The sequence below is a fragment of the Pinus tabuliformis genome, chromosome 4_2, assembly GCF_031772625.1.
Source record: "Pinus tabuliformis cultivar Carrire ecotype Pingquan chromosome 4_2, CPIR1, whole genome shotgun sequence".
Lineage (NCBI taxonomy): Eukaryota > Viridiplantae > Streptophyta > Pinopsida > Pinales > Pinaceae > Pinus > Pinus tabuliformis.
The window spans coordinates 530344515-530362496 of NC_142304.1; the positions used below are offsets into that span (position 1 = coordinate 530344515).

At 37.2% G+C, this 17982-nt stretch overlaps 1 pseudogene; it reads left to right on the top strand.

Moving 5' to 3' along the window:
* Positions 1–8930: 8930 nt before the first annotated feature.
* Positions 8931–17119, top strand: LOC149170358 (putative E3 ubiquitin-protein ligase ARI8 pseudogene; annotated as a pseudogene).
* Positions 17120–17982: the final 863 nt, after the last annotated feature.

The window sequence follows — 17982 nt, forward strand, 5'->3', positions numbered from 1 at the left end:
CAATTTCACATAACTTGATTCTATTTTATGATTAAAAACATACTTGATAATTTTTCATAGGGTCACACACTCTAAAGCCCCCAATGACTATCGTTTGTTTCACATTGCTCCTTAAATTAAAATAGATTTCATTTTGTTAAGGCCTGTACCACCTGAATTCCATCAGTTTCATAGTGATGAGCCTCAATCCAAGACTTAATCTGCATGAGAAAACTAACCAACCTTTTTCAGGGTGGAGTGAAATGTTATTAGGTAGGGAGGAGCTCTTACGGGATATATTTTTTGGAATCATGCGAGGATGTCTCCAAAGTGAATGCCACCACTTGAGAAGCACTCATTTTATTCACATTGATGGTAGCTTTACACACCCATCCATATATAAGATAGATAACTCTATTCTAGGTAGAATTATAGGCTCTTTGCATTGCCTCGATGTGTAAATAAAGAAAGAGACACAGAGAATCATATAATTTGGATGTAGAGAAAAGAGAGAAGCACAATTGGATTTTAGAGAAAGAAGTGAAGGAAATGACACTCATTGTGTGCATATGTGTTGCTTTTATTGTCATTTTTTCAGTGGAAATATGATGGGATTTCAACTTCAAAGGATAACTACCTTATAGAATGTGGATCAAAATGCAACATCACAGTGGGTAGAAATATCTTTAATGCATATACCCCCTCCTCAGAAGAACAAATTTAAAACGAAATCTCTTACAAATATTAAAACAATGAACCATGTGGAGATATATATAGTCTAACATCTACTCCTTTCACATTATTTACAATTCCAGAGCTTCAAATATGTTGGAATGAGTTGTACAAATATACCTTAATAGATATCCTTAACAGAGTTTCTTCAGAAACCATTGTTCCAAATAATTACTTAGCTAAGTGACTAGGGGCCTGAAGTTAACTTGGGCTCCTTGTCGTACTTACTTCCTCCTCTCCTTTGCTTGGATATGATATACGTCTTGGCTCTATCTATTGAATCTAATCTACTGAATTTTCTTTCCTCTTTAAGGCTTAAATTTTCTTCAAAACATGCCTTACCGAAAAAGGAAACTAGTTTGCATGCAGTGGGTTTTGCATGCAATTTGATTTTGGTACAAGAGTTGACAGGACTTTGCATGAGTTTTGGATTGAAAGCCGTGAAATGGAGGAGAAACCATGAAGAAAATCTTGCATAGGACCATTGTAAGAAACAAATCTTTTATGAAAAACTATTTTTTCACCAATAAAATGAGAATTAAAGGATAACTACCTTATAGACTGTGGATCAAAATGCAACATCACATTGGTGGAAATATCTTCAACGCATATACCCCTCCTAAAAAGAACAAATTTAAAACAAAATCGCATACAAATATCAAAACAATGAACCACATGGAGATATATAAAGGCTAACGTCTAAAACAATGAACCACATGGGGATATATAAAGGCTAAGGTCTAGTCCTTTCACATTCATTACAATTCCACAGCTTCAAATATGGTGGAATCAGTTGTACAAATCTACATGAATAATATTTACATAGATGTCCTTAACACAGTTTCTTTAGAAGTGATTGTTCCAAATAATTAGGTAATTCATGAATGAATAAAGAATACCAAATAAGACTTTTATGAAATAATTCTCTATTTGGGAAACTAAATATATAGAGGGCACCTTTTTACAAGGATGTTTTTCGGACACAATTTGGCACCATAACCTAAATTTAAATTTACTCCCCTAAGTAAGACACTGTTATTTGTGGAATTTGTTCCCATTATCATGGCCAAATAATACAGTCAAGAATAAATATTGCTTCCATATCCATAGAGTCATGTTACCATGGAAGCAATGGAATATGGCAAAAATATCAACCAATAATGGAGAACCCTGTTGAAAATTATTAATTAACTGGGAAAACAAAGGGATGGTTCATGCCAATAATTTGAAAAATGAATGGACAATGTATCTTGATATAGAAAGAATGAATAATAGACTAGCTTAGTAGAGCGAACTTGTATGACGTGCCACATATCATGGTTTCTACCTTCATTTTTGAAAATGATACCCAACAAACTACAGTCTGTCCTCTTTCTGTCACTTCCTACAAAATTGGAATCTAATGGTCAAAGAGAAAGTTATGACTATTTTCCCAAGCTGACATATTTGAGATCAAATTCAGGAGCCTCCAAACACCCTAACTTCCTTAGTTTGTATCTTTTAAACTATAGCGAGAAAAGATCTGAAATTTTGTCACGAGGTTTATCACGATTTTGGCTCAAATGGGTTTTAATTTCAGCTTTTGTAGCTTCTTAGAAACAAAATGTATAGCAAAAACTCCACGATGACCTGTTTGAAGCAGCAAAACCCTAGAATCCAAAGCTCTCATATCAATTGTTATGAAACAAGCTCACAAAAATAGAAGAGATAGAGCAACGACTTCAAAAGTAGTCTCTTCGATGGGGAAACATCCTTCACATTACATAAAATGAACATGTTAATCTAGGTTGTCATTGATGTCAATATAGCAGTGTTTGTGATTGCAAATTCTTTGATACATGATAGCCCATTGATGCCCATTGATCATAATGCTAATAGTGATGAAAGTTTGATATATAATGATATGATGAGATGGAGGACCCAAGTGGATTGAACAGCAGGAGGTCAATTGAACATCGATTGAACAACAAATGATGCAGGAGGTCAATTGAACAACAATTAAATAGCAGGAGGTCAATTGAACAGCAATTGAATAGCAATTGAACAACAATTGAACAGCAAATGACGCAGTAGATCCAGTAAATCAACAGGACCAAGAAGCCAAAGAATAAGAGGAAGAGTTGATCAGAAGCCATCAAGGAAGCAGGTTATCACATATGTCGAAGGGTAAGTGTTATCAAAGCAACAACGATATCAGATGAGAAAAGAAAAAAACATCAGAGGAGCCATATTGGAAGTATCGAATGTAATATATGCCCAAGAAGAACCGATATGAAGAAAACAGTGGATGAGCATAAACAGAGTTATCGGAGGTCACAGGAAGATAAGCCACAGGAGCAACAGTTATCAGAAGAGTGAAAGAGTGAAGAGGGGTCACAGGAGCAACAGCTATTAGAAGAGAAAAGGTTAGGAGTGTACGGATGTTTTGATCGTGGCCGAAGGCCCGCACTAAATCCTAGTCGTCGATCTCATTTTCAAACGCTTACATCACAGTCAACGACTGGGGTTAGGCTTGTCTTTAGACCATGTGCTAGTTGAAGACCCACACACCATGGATTTGATGACCTCATATATCCAATGGATATCGGGTCATAAAGTGATCAGATGTTAATCTTAAAACGGACCCAAACTTTTATACATCAAGGATTTATAATCCTTATCAGTTCCGTAAGGGTGGTTAAGCATCGTGAAAGTTCCCCGGCCGATATTGTTGTGAACCATTGGATCCAGCGCACCTTGATCAAACGATGGAGGATCGACGATTGGGTTTGTTGATTGGGTGGATCAACAATCGTTGGATTAATGATGAGATCAACGATGGAGAATTAATCCGATAAGACTTGGGACTGAGTGGACCCAAGAAGTTTATGGACACATGTTTATTTTATTTGGGGTGCGGTCTTGTGCATTCACGTGGGACCAACGTTCGTTTGCGGGATTAAAGGAATAACTCCATTTTTTCATGAAGTTGTGATCGCGATTAAAGGTGATGACGTGGCATGTGGGACCTCCATATGGGTAACGTATCTCGGGCATCTATCACGAAGAAGAGGTAACAGTTCACAACTCGTGAACTTGAAGGAACAGAGGAATCCGAAAGGTCAGGCGAATGAAAGAAGAAGTGGAAAGGTTGAGAAGCCAAAGGTCTGACAGATGATGAAGGTACAAAGGAAGCTGAACATCGAGTGAGAGAGATGTAAGCAGAAGGACAGAAGTAAGTTGTAGGTCCAGCAGGACAAAAGGAAGCCGAAGTTCTAGCAGGACAGAAGGAAGCCGAAGGTCCAGCACGACAGGAGGAAGCCGAAGGATGAGGCAATTCTGTTGATTGGGTTAATCTTTGAAAGGCTTGGACCTGTGATAAATCAATCAAGTACATAACGCAACCTGAAGAACAATTCTATGAAGGGGAAAAATAAAGTTTCATCTAACATCGTTTGAAGGGAGCAGTAGCCAACACTGACATTGAAGCGTTTGTGAGTTTGGTTCTGGGAAGTAAGAGATCACGATAGCAAGAACAGTGAGAAGCAGTCACGCTTGAAAAAATTACCACAACAGTAAAGAACATAGGTTTGAAAATAGAGAATCACTTTTGTGCATACATTGAGGCTTAGCGCAAATATCTTGTTGGAAAGCTTCAACAAATCTGGGAAACATTATTAGAGATCATTCTGATTTGAAATCGTCATGAGGTAACTTTGCAAACTCTGTTAGGGCAATATGAAGAGTTGTGAAGACTCCTTCATATGAAGACAGGCTGTCATTGATGTGGCAGTGAAGGTGTAGATAGATAGAATTCAGTGAAGAAGTTGTTGGGAGCAGAGAATTACTATCAAACATATCTAGACAAAATATAGGAGTGGGTTGGAGCCCAGAGGGTTGGTGCCCTGAAGGTTGGAGCCTCAAATAAACAAAGTTGGTGCCTTGACAAGGTAGGGTTGGAGCCCTTGGGGTTGGTGCCTTAGAATTGGAAGGATTGGTGTCCTTGGAGTTGGTGCTCCTAAACACAAGGTCGTGCCTTGAGAAGATAGGGTTGGTACCCTAGAGGTTGGAGCCTCACAAAAGACCAAGTTGGTGCTTGGAAACATATTGGAGCCTTATATATATTGTACTAGATTTATTGTAAAGATTATATTAATAAAAGCATTTATTCCTATTGTTCATTTTGTGTTCTAAATATAAATGATTTAACTGGTAAAAATAACAAATGAAAAGGAATACTGATTCACCCCCCCTCAATATTTCCAACAGAACAATTCTTGTATGATACAAATGACAAGACCTCCTTTCTATATATAGGAGTCTAAGGGGTCACAATATAATGAGAGCCAACATAACAATAATAATGTAAGGGCACAACAATAACAATAGTGGGCTTCTATGGGGCACAATAATAACAATATGGGGACAACATGGGCACAACAATAACAATAAGGGTTACAATGACAATAATAATAAGGGAATACACTAGTATTATAGGGACCTAACAAAGCCCATATCTTTATTAGGATATTCATTCCGACAAAGCCTTGTATTTAATGGCGTTTCGATATCTTGAATATACGAAGTAAAAAAGGGAGAGGAGAAAACTTCAAAATGCACATGTTAACTTCAGTTATATTTCAAATCGCTTAAACAAGGAACAACCTCTCTTGTTCTCAATAAGTAATGATGCCTCTTCCACCCATACTACAAATATTCAAAAAATGCTTCAAGCATACCTTTAAGGAAATAAAATAAAGATTGAAGAAGAGAAAGGCTTCCTCCACAACAAGGTGATGCAAACAACTTCATCGTGGTATTAAACAAGTCTGCTGGCGATGCTTGCATCTCCTTGAGGTGACTCTGTTGCGTTACTGAATACGCTTGCTCACAGCAGAGTAACATGAGGGAATGTGTGTAACCCATATTATCAAAAGCTTGGTATACTTGTCATCTTTTTCCCCTAACAAAACACTTGAGGTGTGACTAGACTTATATTGATGTGTTTCAAGCTAAGAAAAAAATAGAAGAGGTTATTCCTTTAATCGAGATAAGTGATGTTTAGGTTAACTTATTACTTGATGTTCGCATATTAAATCTATTGCAAATTATGTTTTAATATGTTCATTTAATTTTTTAGACAATCAGCTACAAGAAAATAATTTTGATGTCCATGAATGTACAAAACTGAGTTACCCCTGCCCTCTCAGTTTAGTCAAGTTTTCATCAAAATATACTCACCTCATTCAATAGATGCTTTTGGGGACCAAAATCCTCCCAAAATGGGGGTGTATGATCTGGATTCGATGAGTATCTTCTTTTTCATCCATCTTTATGCTTTCAAAGTAGAAAAAGTGGAGGAATCAATGCAAAAGACCATTTTTTCCAGCAATCCTAGTTTGGAAAATTTCAAGTCAAAAACATCAAGGGTCATTTTGAGGCCTTAAATGAACATATTTTGCATTCTCGGCCTTACTATGGAATATGTAAATGTATATGTAATAGCATCATCCTAATAATGAAGAGATTGCATGTGTAATGTGTGGATTGGTGTATATAGTGATGATGTATTCATTATGGATGCTATGGATGTTATTTAGATGTATGAATCTATTTGAGGTATTTTGAGGCATTTCTGCTATTATTATCTATATTTGGGTTGTCATTAATGCTCACATTAATAATGACAACGGAATGTTTCTCCTCCAAAAAAAAGGTAATAATGACAACAGAATGCTTCTCCTCGGTGAAATATATGGTGGGGAAACTACTTTACTTTGGGTTGTAAGCACTATTTTAAATTACAGTCAAAATCAAGCGATAATCACCAATGTCGGCTGGAATTGTTTAGAGGAGTCTCATCGTCCAATAGGTTGTGACACAGTCAAAAAATGGATTTATCAAATTAATAATGGTGATTCACTCAATGCGTACTGGATATTTTGTAATTCCAAGCCGTGTCCAAAGTGTGATCGAACCAATAGAGAAAAATCAAGGGTGTATGCACATGACATGTACGTCCCGGTGTGAATTTCAATTCTGTTGGTTATGCCTTGGTGATTGGTTTAAACATGATTCTTGCAATCAATATAGTCCTGATCAGTTCGCAACAACATCAGGAAGAATTGATGCAGGGAATCAATCTAGGAAGCCAGCCTCAGTCGATTCTAGGAAAAGGTTTGCAGCTAAAACATCTTCTTCATCAGATAGGTTGGTATTTTATATGGAAAGATGGAAGGCAAATGAAAAGTCAGAGGAAAAGGCGTTATCTGCTGTGCGAGAGGTAGAGATTAAAAGATTGAATGAGTGTAAACAGACGAGAATGAGTCAATCTGGTTTAACAAAGTTCAAATGTGTGGTAGATGCATGGTTGCAGACAATGACAATAATAATAAGGGAATACACTAGTATTATAGGGACATACCAAAGCCCATATCTTTATTAGGATCTTCATTCCGACAAAGCCTTGTATTTAATGGTGTTTCGATATCTTGAATATACGAAATTAAAAAGAGAGAGGAGAAAACTTCAAAATGCACATGTTAACTTCAGTTATATTTCAAATCGCTTAAACAAGGAACAACCTCTCTTGTTCTCAATAAGTAATGATGCCTCTTCCACCCATACTACAAATATTCAAAAAATGCTTCAAGCATACCTTTAAGGAAATAAAATAAAGGTTAAAGAAGAGAAAGGCTTCCTCCACAATGAGGTGATGCAAACAACTTCATCGTGGTATTAAACAGGTCTTCTGGCAACGAAGCGATGCTTGCATCTCCTTGAGGTGACTCTGTTGGGTTACTCAATAGGCTCACTCACAGCGGAGTAACACGAGGGAATGTGTTTAACCCATATTATCAAAAGCTTGGTATACTTGTCATCTTTCTCCCCTAACAAAACACTTGAGGTGTGACTAGACTTATGTTGATATGTTTCAAGCTAAGAAAAAAATAGAAGAGTTTATTCCTTTAATCGAGATAAGTGATGTTTAGGTTAACTTATTACTTGATGTTCGCATATTAAATCTATTGGTAATTATGTTTTAATATGCTCATTTAATTTTTCAGACAATCAGCTACAAGAAAATAATTTTGATGTCCATGAATGTACGAAACTGAGTCACCCCTGCCCTCTCAGTTTAGTCAAGTTCTCATCAAAATATACTCACCTCATTTAGTAGATGCTTTTGGGGACCAAAATCATCCCAAAATGGGGGTGTATGATCTGGATTGGATGAGTATCTTCTTTTTCATCCATCTTGATGCTTTCAAAGTGGAAAAAGTGGAGGAATCAATCCACAAGACTATTTCTTCCAGCAATCCTAGTTTTGAAAATTTCAAGTCAAAAACATCAAGAGTCATTTTGAGGCCTTAAATGAACATATTTTGCATCCTCGACCTTACTATGGAATATGTAAATGTATATGTAATAGGATCATCCTAATAATGAAGGGATTGCATGTGTAATGTGTGGATTGGTGTATATAGCGATGATGTATTCGTTATAGATGGTATGGATGTTATTTCAATGTATGAATCTATTTGAGGTATTTTGAGGCATTTCTGCTATTATTATCTATATTTGGGTTGTCATTACTGCTCACATTGTTGTACATTGTGTGAACTATTGAATTTTATGTATTTGGCTTATAACATTTGGTATGAGAGCATATAATCCTGGGGTTTTTATACTTTGAATGAATCACTTTTACATTTTCATTACATTTTTTTCTGTGATACTTCAAATGGTGAAATTTTTGGCATATTTAAACGAATATCAAGAAAAATTTGGTTAAAATTTAATATTTTAATTCACTATACTTTCATAGATATATTTGGCGGGTATTAGGGTTTGTGATTCATTAATAAGGACAACAGAATGTTTCTCCTAAAAAAAAGAGTAATAATGACAACAGAATGCTTCTCCTTGGATAATTAGATGGCGGGGAAACCGCTTTACTTTGGGTTGTAAGCATTATTTTAAATTACATTTAAAATCAACCAGATAATCACCAATGTCGGCTCATGAATGGTTTTGGTATCTGCGCAAAAGTGACATGAGTATAAATATCAGCTAAGCAAAGATTGATTTAGTACAAAAAGGTAGGGAGACAGAGTTTCTTGACAACATTGCGGTTTAACTTTAACTTGCTTGAACACGTTCAGAGAGTTTTGTTTCTGTGGATTCCGCAAGGCCCAGAAAAGAAGTCTCAGACTCTGATCTACTTGAACTCGACCAATATGGCTTTATACGATGAAATGTTCGATAATGAGATATATGACAGGGAAAGCGATGAAAGGGAAAGCAACGAAAGTGAAAACAAAGATGAAGAATTGAGATATGAAAGCATGGTGGAAATAGCACGCAGTCATCATGATGACAATAAAGGACGTATGAAATATACTGTTTTAAGTTTGAACGACATTGGTGAGCGTCAGCACAATGCTACCAAAAGCATTTCCACTATGCTGGCTGTCTCCGAAGCCTTGGCAGCTATTCTCTTGGTTCACTTCGATTGGAATTCTATTAATTCCAACGATCAATGGTTTGCAGATGAGGAGAAAGTGAGAAATGTTGTGGGCCTATTGTTGCAGCTGGATGATAAACATGAGACCAAAGAAGAAAAAATGGAGGAGTTAACTACCTGTCCGATATGTTTCTATGATTTCAAGATCAGAGACATGAAGTCACTCAAGTACTGCGACCATTTATTTTTCCAAGGTTGTTGGCGAACTTTTGTTCACACATCAATAAATCATGATGGTGCAGGATGCCTCAACCTACGATGTCCACATCGAGGTCCACGATGCCGTGCCATTGTGAGTGAAGACATGGTTTTTTCTCTGGGGTTATCTGAGGAAGATACGAACAAATATAGAACCTATTTTGTGAGGTCATATTTTGAACAAAACATTATGGTTAAATGGTGTCCAACGCCAGACTGTGCGTACTGTGTGGAGGTTGACTCTGCTAATTCTAATGTAACTCATGAGGAGGTTGTCTGCAATTGTTCACATAAATTTTGCTGGAATTGTTTAGAGGAGTCTCATCGTCCAATAGGCTACGACACAGTCAAAAAATGGATTGATCAAATTAATAATGGTGATTCACTCAATGCGTACTGGATATTTTGTAATTCCAAGCCGTGTCCAAAGTGTGATCGACCAATAGAGAAAAATCAAGGGTGTATGCACATGACATGTACGTCCCCATGTGAATTTCAATTCTGTTGGTTATGCCTTGGTGATTGGTTTAAACATAATTCTTGCAATCAATATGGTCCTGATCAGGTTGCAACAACATCAGGAAGAATTGATGCAGGGAATCAATCCAAGAATTCGGCCTCCGTCGATTCTAGGAAAAGGTTTGCAGCGAAAACATCTTCTTCAGATAGGTTGGTATTTTATATGGAAAGATGGAAGGCAAATGAAAATTCAGAGGAAAAGGCGTTATCTGATCTGCAGGCTATGCGAGAGGTAGAGATTAAAAGATTGAATGAGTGTAAACAGACGACATGTTGAAATTATAATTTCAACTGCAGTGAACAGTTGAACAGCAACAACTATTCTACTTTTAAAAAAAGCCACCGCCATTACTGTCTTTTCACCCTTTAATTGTTTTTGTGTTCCTGAAGGAGGAAGATCAGATCCACCGCTATGCCATTACTTCTAAACAACTGGATTAAAGAGTAGAATGGCTGAAAGTGAAAAGAACCAGCCTCGAGCCGTCGCAGCATTTATCAACCATGGGTTTCAACACGACCGACTCAAGAAATACAGCAAAAGATCAAATTTGTTCATCATGAGCAGCAGATTGTAGTAGAGACTTCATCAGCGAGTTAAAGCGGTTGATGGATAAGTTATGACCACTTCCTGCACTGTAAAAAGCAGAAAATGTAATGCACTATAAAGCGCAGACACAGCGGTGTAGAAAATATTGACAGAGAGTTTTCTTTGTAATGCACAGCAGTGCAAAAGTTTTTTTTGTAATACGCAGCAACACGTATGAAAGAATGAAAAATTTACACACAGTAGTGTAAAATTTTTCAAGAAAGAAACAGAGTGTTATAGCAGCGTTAATTTTGAGCAGAAACAGAGTGTTTTGTAGATGCACAGGAGTGCAGACACACCAGTACAAAGTGCAGACACAGCAGTGCAAAAACAGTGTGTTGATTTTCAGAGGAGACAGAGTATTTTGCTTTCTGTAATGTACAGCAGTGCAGACACAGTAATGTAATTTTTTTTTTACAGCATGAAGTTTTTTTTAAGTTTTTGAACTGTCTTTAAAGCAGCCTTGTAGTTATCCCTCTGTTAGAGGAAGTATCGTTAATGAATACAAAGTCCCTTTTGTTGTGCGTTGTTGAAACTTTATTATCAGAAAATATTTTTTTTGTTACGAGACGTCAAAACAGAGTGTTGCTGAAACACCAGTTTCAGCGTTGCTGAAACACCATTGCTGAAACACTGCATTCAGCAATTGACGAAACTGCGTTGCTGAAACACCGTATTCCGCAAACGATTTTTATTTCCGCTGTGTTAAAACAGAGTATTGTTCTGTTTTGGTCAGTTTTGTTTGGAATTATCAGAAATTCCCAACATGGTATCAGAGCTTGTCCAGGCTCTTTGAAGACGTCAAAGAAGCTGAAGGAAGGTTTCTTGCTGCAGCAAATTATCCAGCAGAGTGAAAACGCTGTCAAGGTATTTTTCAGATTAGTTTTTGTGTAGCTGTTGAAGACAATTAAGTGATTTTTAATACACAGTCAAGTATTGCAAGAATGGCCAGCACCAGCACTAGCATGGGTATCTTTAATACTCAGCTCCCACAGTTCAATGGGAAAAACTATGACTATTGGGCAATAACCATGAGAGCCCTGTTTGCTTCTCAAGATTTATGGGAACTTGTTGAATATGGATTTGAAGAGCCAGCAAATGAAGATGAGTTTAATGGATTAACTCAGGCAGAGAAAGAGCTGTTGAAGAGCAATAAGAAGAAGGATTCAAAAGCCCTTGTATTTTTATATCAAGCAGTGCATGAGAGTGTGTTTCCAAGGATAGCAGAAGCCAAGACATCTAGAGAAGCATGGCAAACTCTCAAGACAGCCTATCAAGGCATGGAGAGAGTGAAGACAGCAAAACTGCTATTGCTGAGGAAAGATTTTGAGAACCTGCGCATGAAGGAGTCAGACAATATTGACTCATTCTTCACACAAGCAATTGGTCTGGTCACACAGATAAGGTCTCATGGAGAAACTCTTGAAGAAAGGAGGATTGTGGAGAAACTATTGAGGTGCCTACCCTCAAAGTTTGATGTGATTGTCACCACCATAGAAGAGACAAAGGATCTCTCAAATTTTTCAGTTGATGAACTTCATGCATCACTAATAACACATGAGCAGAGGTTGAGTAGAAATGAAAACTCATCTCTAGAGCAAGCCTTCAAGACCCAGATGTCATTTGGAAGAGGAAGAGGTCAAGGCAGAGGAAACAAGAGAGGAAGAGGCAGAAGCCAATACAGAGGTGGAAGAAACAGTTCAGCAAACGTTCAAGGAAGAGGCAGCAATCCAAATCAGAACCAAGGCCATGGCAGCAGCCAACAAAGTGGACAATATCATGCTCAAGGACAAAGGTATGAAAAATCCAATGTCCAATGTTATTACTGTAAAAAATATGGGCACTATGCAAATGAATGTAGGAAAAAGCAGCATGATATGAGTAATAGATCTAGTGCAAATATCACTAGAGAAAATATCAGCCAAGATAATGTGTTGTTAGTTTGTAATATGGCTGAAACAAACAGTGAAGATATATGGTTTCTAGATTCTGGTTGCAGCAACCATATGACAGGAAACATAGCCCTATTTTCTGCTTTAGATCAGAGTGTGCAGTCACAAGTCACACTTGGGACTGATAGTAAAATTTCTGTTATGGGAAAAGGAGAAGTTAAAATATTTACAAAGAAAGGTGAAAAGAAAACCATAGCAGATGTCTATTATGTTCCCAGAATGAAGTGTAACCTCTTGAGTATTGGACAGCTTGTTCAAAAGGGTTACAATGTTTTCTTTGAGAATGATGTATGCACCATCATGGATAGATCACCCAGCAAACGTTGTATTGCTGAAGTGAAGATGACGAGGAACAGGATGTTCCCTCTCAGAATAAGGGCAGATTTGAAAAATAAAGAAGTAATTGCAGCAGTGACACAAGAGGCTCTCCAAAGCGTACCAAAGGATGAAAATTGGTTGTGGCATTTGAGATTTGGACATCTCAACTTTGGAGGTCTTAATTTGTTGAGTAGAAAAGGAATGGTAAGAGGATTACCATTGATAGAGAAGCCAGACAGCCTTTGTGAAGGTTGTATCTTGGGGAAACAACACAGAGAAAGTTTTCCAACCGGGAAAAGCATAAGGGCAAAGGCACCCTTAGAGATTGTCCACTCAGATTTATGTGGACCGATGCAAACCCCATCATTAGCAGGCAGCCAATATTTTCTAACATTTATTGATGACTTCAATAGAAAGACTTGGGTTTATTTCCTGAAGAACAAAAGTGAAGTGTTTGAAAATTTTCAAATTTTCAAAGCACTTGTAGAAAATCAAAGTGGGCTGCGTATCAAGGTTTTGAGAACTAACAGAGGAGGTGAGTATATCTCCAAAGAATTTTTACATTTTTGCATAGAAAATGGAATTCATAAGCAATTTACAGCAAGGTACACCCCGCAACAAAATGGAGTTGCTGAAAGGAAGAATAGGACCATCATGGATATGGCGAGGAGCATGTTGAAGGTAAAGCATTTACCAAAAGATTATTGGGCTGAAGCTGTACACTGTGCAGTATATATTTTGAATAGGTGTCCTACAAAAGTAGTGATGAACAAAGTGCCGAAAGAAGCATGGAGTGGGAGAAAGCAAGGAGTCACCCACATGAAAGTTTTTGGTTGTGTGGCTTATGCACACATTCCAGATCAGCTAAGGAAGAAATTGGATAGCAAAGGGGAGAAATGTATTTTCATTGGATACAGTGAGGAATCCAAAGCTTACAGGTTGTATATCCCATCTACCAAGAAGTTTTTTGTGAGCAGAGATGTTCAGTTCATTGAGGAGGAAGCTTGGGATGGAAGCATAGAGAAAACAGTGAATGTTAAAAACTGTTTGTCTCATGATGAAGATGATGAGGAGATGGCTGAAACACCCCAAACAGCAGCGCCAACACAAGGACAGCAAGAGACACCCTTGAGGAGAAATGAGAGTGCTTCTCTAAGCACACCACAAGGAGGAAATTCAAGTGCGTCCTCAAGCACTTGCACACCAAATGAAAGAGGTAAGAAATTCAGAAATTTAAGTGACATTTATGATGAAGGAATGAATTCTTTGTTTGCTTTGTATTGTCATGTTGATGACCCTGTTCATTTCGAAGATGCAATTAAAGATGAGAAATGGATAGAAGCTATGGATGAGGAGATGAATGCCATAGAAAGAAACAAGACATGGGATTTAGTTGAGCTACCAAAAGGTAAAGAAGTCATTGGAGTTAAATGGGTCTATAAGACCAAGAGTAATGTTGAAGGCAAGATAGAAAGGCACAAGGCAAGACTTGTTGTCAAGGGATACAAGTAGCAGTATGGGACAGATTATGAGGAGACTTTCGCACTGGTTGCAAGAATGGAAACCGTGAGAGAAGTGTTGTCCATAGCAGCACAAAACAAATGGAAATTTTACCAAATGGACGTGAAGTCAGCATTCTTGAATGGAGTGTTAATGGAAGAGGTTTATGTTGAGCAACCTCTAGGCTATGAGAAGAAAGGCCAAGAGCACAAAGTTTGCAGATTGAAGAAAGATCTTTATAGGCTGAAGCAAGTGCCAAGAGCATGGTACAGTAGGATAGGTTCCTATCTATTGGAGAACAGATTTGAGAAGTGTGAGGGAGAACCCACCATTTACATCAAAGAAAAGGACGGTAAAATTTTAATTGTTGTGTTATATGTTGATGATGTGATTTTTACAAGTAATGATGACTACCTCATTGAAAATTTTAAATCAGTCATGAAAGAAGAATTTGAGATGACTAACATGGGTTTGCTGAGATACTTCTTAGGAATAGAAGTAGATCAAAATAAAAATGGAATTTTTATTTTGCAGGAAAAATATGTAAATGAAGTGTTGGGCAGATTTAACATGTAGGACAGCAAGGCAGCAATCACTCCCACAGTGATGGGATTAAAACTTAGCAAAGAGGACAGCAGCAAGGACATAATGCATGTTGTTAGTTTAATTTAACTGCAACTAGGCCGGACATAATGCATGTTGTTAGTTTAATTTCCAAATTTATGGAGAGGCCAAAAGAAACACATTGGCAGGCAGCAAAGAGAATTCTGAGGTATGTTAAAGGTACAAAAAGGTATGGCATTTTTTATACTGTTTCAGAATGTTCAGATTTAGTTGGATACACAGATAGTGATTGGGCTGGAAGTGTAGATGACCGGAAAAGCACATCCGGTTACGTTTTTCACATAGGTTCAGGAGCCATTTCATGGGCTTCCAAGAAACAGCCAATTGTGGCGTTGTCTACAGCAGAAGCAGAGTACGTGGCAGCTACAGCAGCAGCATGTCAAGCGGTTTGGATGAGGAGAATGTTAAGAAGTCTATGCCAAGAGCAGGCAACAGCAACGGTTATTTTTTGTGACAATAGCTCAGCTATTGCGTTGTCCAAGAATTCTGTGTTCCACAAGAGAACGAAACACATAGACACAAAGTTTCACTACATCAGAGAATTGGTGAACAATGGAGAAATCGTTTTACAACATTGCAGGACTCAAGAACAGGTTGCGGATATTCTGACCAAGCCATTGGACCAGAAAAGTTTTGAGTTTTTAAGGAAACGTCTGGGTATGATTGATAACCCAGCAGTTGAAATTAAAGGGGAGTGTTGAAATTATAATTTCAACTGCAGTGACCAGTTGAACAGCAATAGGTATTTTACTTTAAAAAAAAAAGCCACCACCATTACTGTCTTTTCACCCTTTAATTGTTTTTGCGTTCCCGAAGAAGGAAGATCAGATCCACCGCTATGCCATTACTTCTAAATAACCGCATTAAAGAGAAGAATGGCTGAAAGTGAAAAGAACCAGCCTCGAGCCGTCGCAGCATTTATCAGCCATGGGTTTCAACACCACCGACTCAAGAAATACAACAAAAGATCAGATTTGTTCATCATGAGTAGCAGATTATAGTAGAGACTTCATCAGCGAGTTAAAGCGGTTGATGGATAAGTTATGACCGCTTCCCGCACTGTAAAAAGAAGAAAATGTAATGCACTATAAAACGTAGACACAGCGGTGTAGAAAATATTGACAGAGAGTTTTCTTTGTAATGCACAACAGTGCAGAAGTTTTTTTTGTAATATGCAGCAGCACGTATGAAAGAATGAAAAATTTACACACATCAGTTTAAAATTTTTCAAGAAAGAAACAGAGTGTTACATCAGCGTTAATTTTGAGCAGAAACAGAGTGTTTTGTAGATGCACAGGACTGCAGAACACTAGTGCAAAGTGCAGACACAGCAGTGCAAAAACAGTGTGTTGATTTTCAGAGGAGACAGAGTATTTTGCTTTCTGTAATGTACAGCAGTGCAGACACAGTAATGTAATTTTTTTTTACAGCGTGAAGTTTTTTTAAGTTTTTGAACTGTCTTTAAAGCAGCCTTGTTGTTATCCCTCTGTTAGAGGAAGTATCGTTAATGAATACAAAGTCCCTTTTGTTGTGCGTTGTTGAAACTTTATTATCAGAAAATATTTTTTTTGTTACGAGACGTCAAAACAGAGTGTTGTTGAAACACCAGTTTCAGTGTTGCTGAAACATTGCATTCAGCAATTGATGAAACTGCGTTGCTGAAACACCGTATTCCGTAAACGATTTTTATTTCCGCTGTGTTAAAACAGAGTATTGTTTTGTTTTGGTCAGTTTTGTTTGGAATTATTAGAAATTCCCAACACGACAATGAGTCGATCTGGTTTTAAAAAGTTCAAATGTGTGGTAGATGCATGGTTGAAGATAGCAGAATGCAGGCACATGCTTAAATGGACATACGCATATGGCTATTATTTAACCCCAGCATCCAGCGATCATGATGAGGAAGCTAATATTGTTCAAAAAAAACAAATTCTTTTCGAATTCCTGCAAGGTGAAGCTGAAACTAGTTTAGAACGACTTCATCATTGCATTGAACAAGCGTTGCAAGACCATATAGAAATCGCCCTTAAAGCTGACGTTGATACTTCGACTGGGAAAAAGGCATTGCGCGATTTTGATGACTTCTGTATCAAGCTTGAAAAGCTCACAAAATCGACGGGCCAATATTTTGAAAACCTAATTCAGGCTTTTGAAAACAATCTCTCCGAAGTTAGTCGGATTAATGCACCAGTAGCGTGCGCATGAAGAAGCAATTATTACTAGAACCAGTAGTCACTTATTATTAAGCAGTGCAAGTGGGCCGCTGGACTCAGATGAATTTTTCTCATATTTTTCCGCATCTTTGTTGGTTCCAGCAGATTAAGGATCTTGGACGTTTGTGGCAACCCAATCCTTTTGATTGATTATCCCGTCAATATTATTGATTATTCATGATTATTTATTTTAATAAATGTGATCTTTGTTTTTAGTGGAATCTCATAACGGGAAGCAAAGATATACTTTTGACGTATGTATTGTTTATATGTGGACTTGTTTTGGTGTTACTTGTGTATAGATAAGTGGAAAGTTCAATTTCCATGAAGATTTACTTTTCATGTATCTATTGTTTATAGGTGGACTTGTTTTGTTGAGTGTGACTTGTGTATAGATAAGTGGATTAAAGCATATCTCCATGCTTAAGCAGTTCTTTTCGATGCAAGTAACCTCGAAGATTAATTTTATTTTCTCTATCATATTACTCATGTATTTCTTTGTCCGGACAAGGATCTTGGTTTATGGCACCCAAATCCTTGTGATTGATTACTAGTTCAATATTATTATATGTTTGTAATATTTATTTTAATAAGAAGTGGTGATTTATATTTATATTTTATGTGTGATTTCATTTATGGAGGTTATATGAAATGGTCTTATGACATGCACGTATAAGTTTAATAAATTACATTATATCTTTTTCAATTTAATGTTTAAAGGGGTTGGATTCTATGGTGGGAAGCAACAAGTTCTTCATAGTTAGGCAAGGTTCAATTCTGGCTTAGCTTTGATGTAGTTATTCAAAATGTTTTAGCACCTAGAGAGACTAGATAAAAATTGGTTTGTAATGCTTG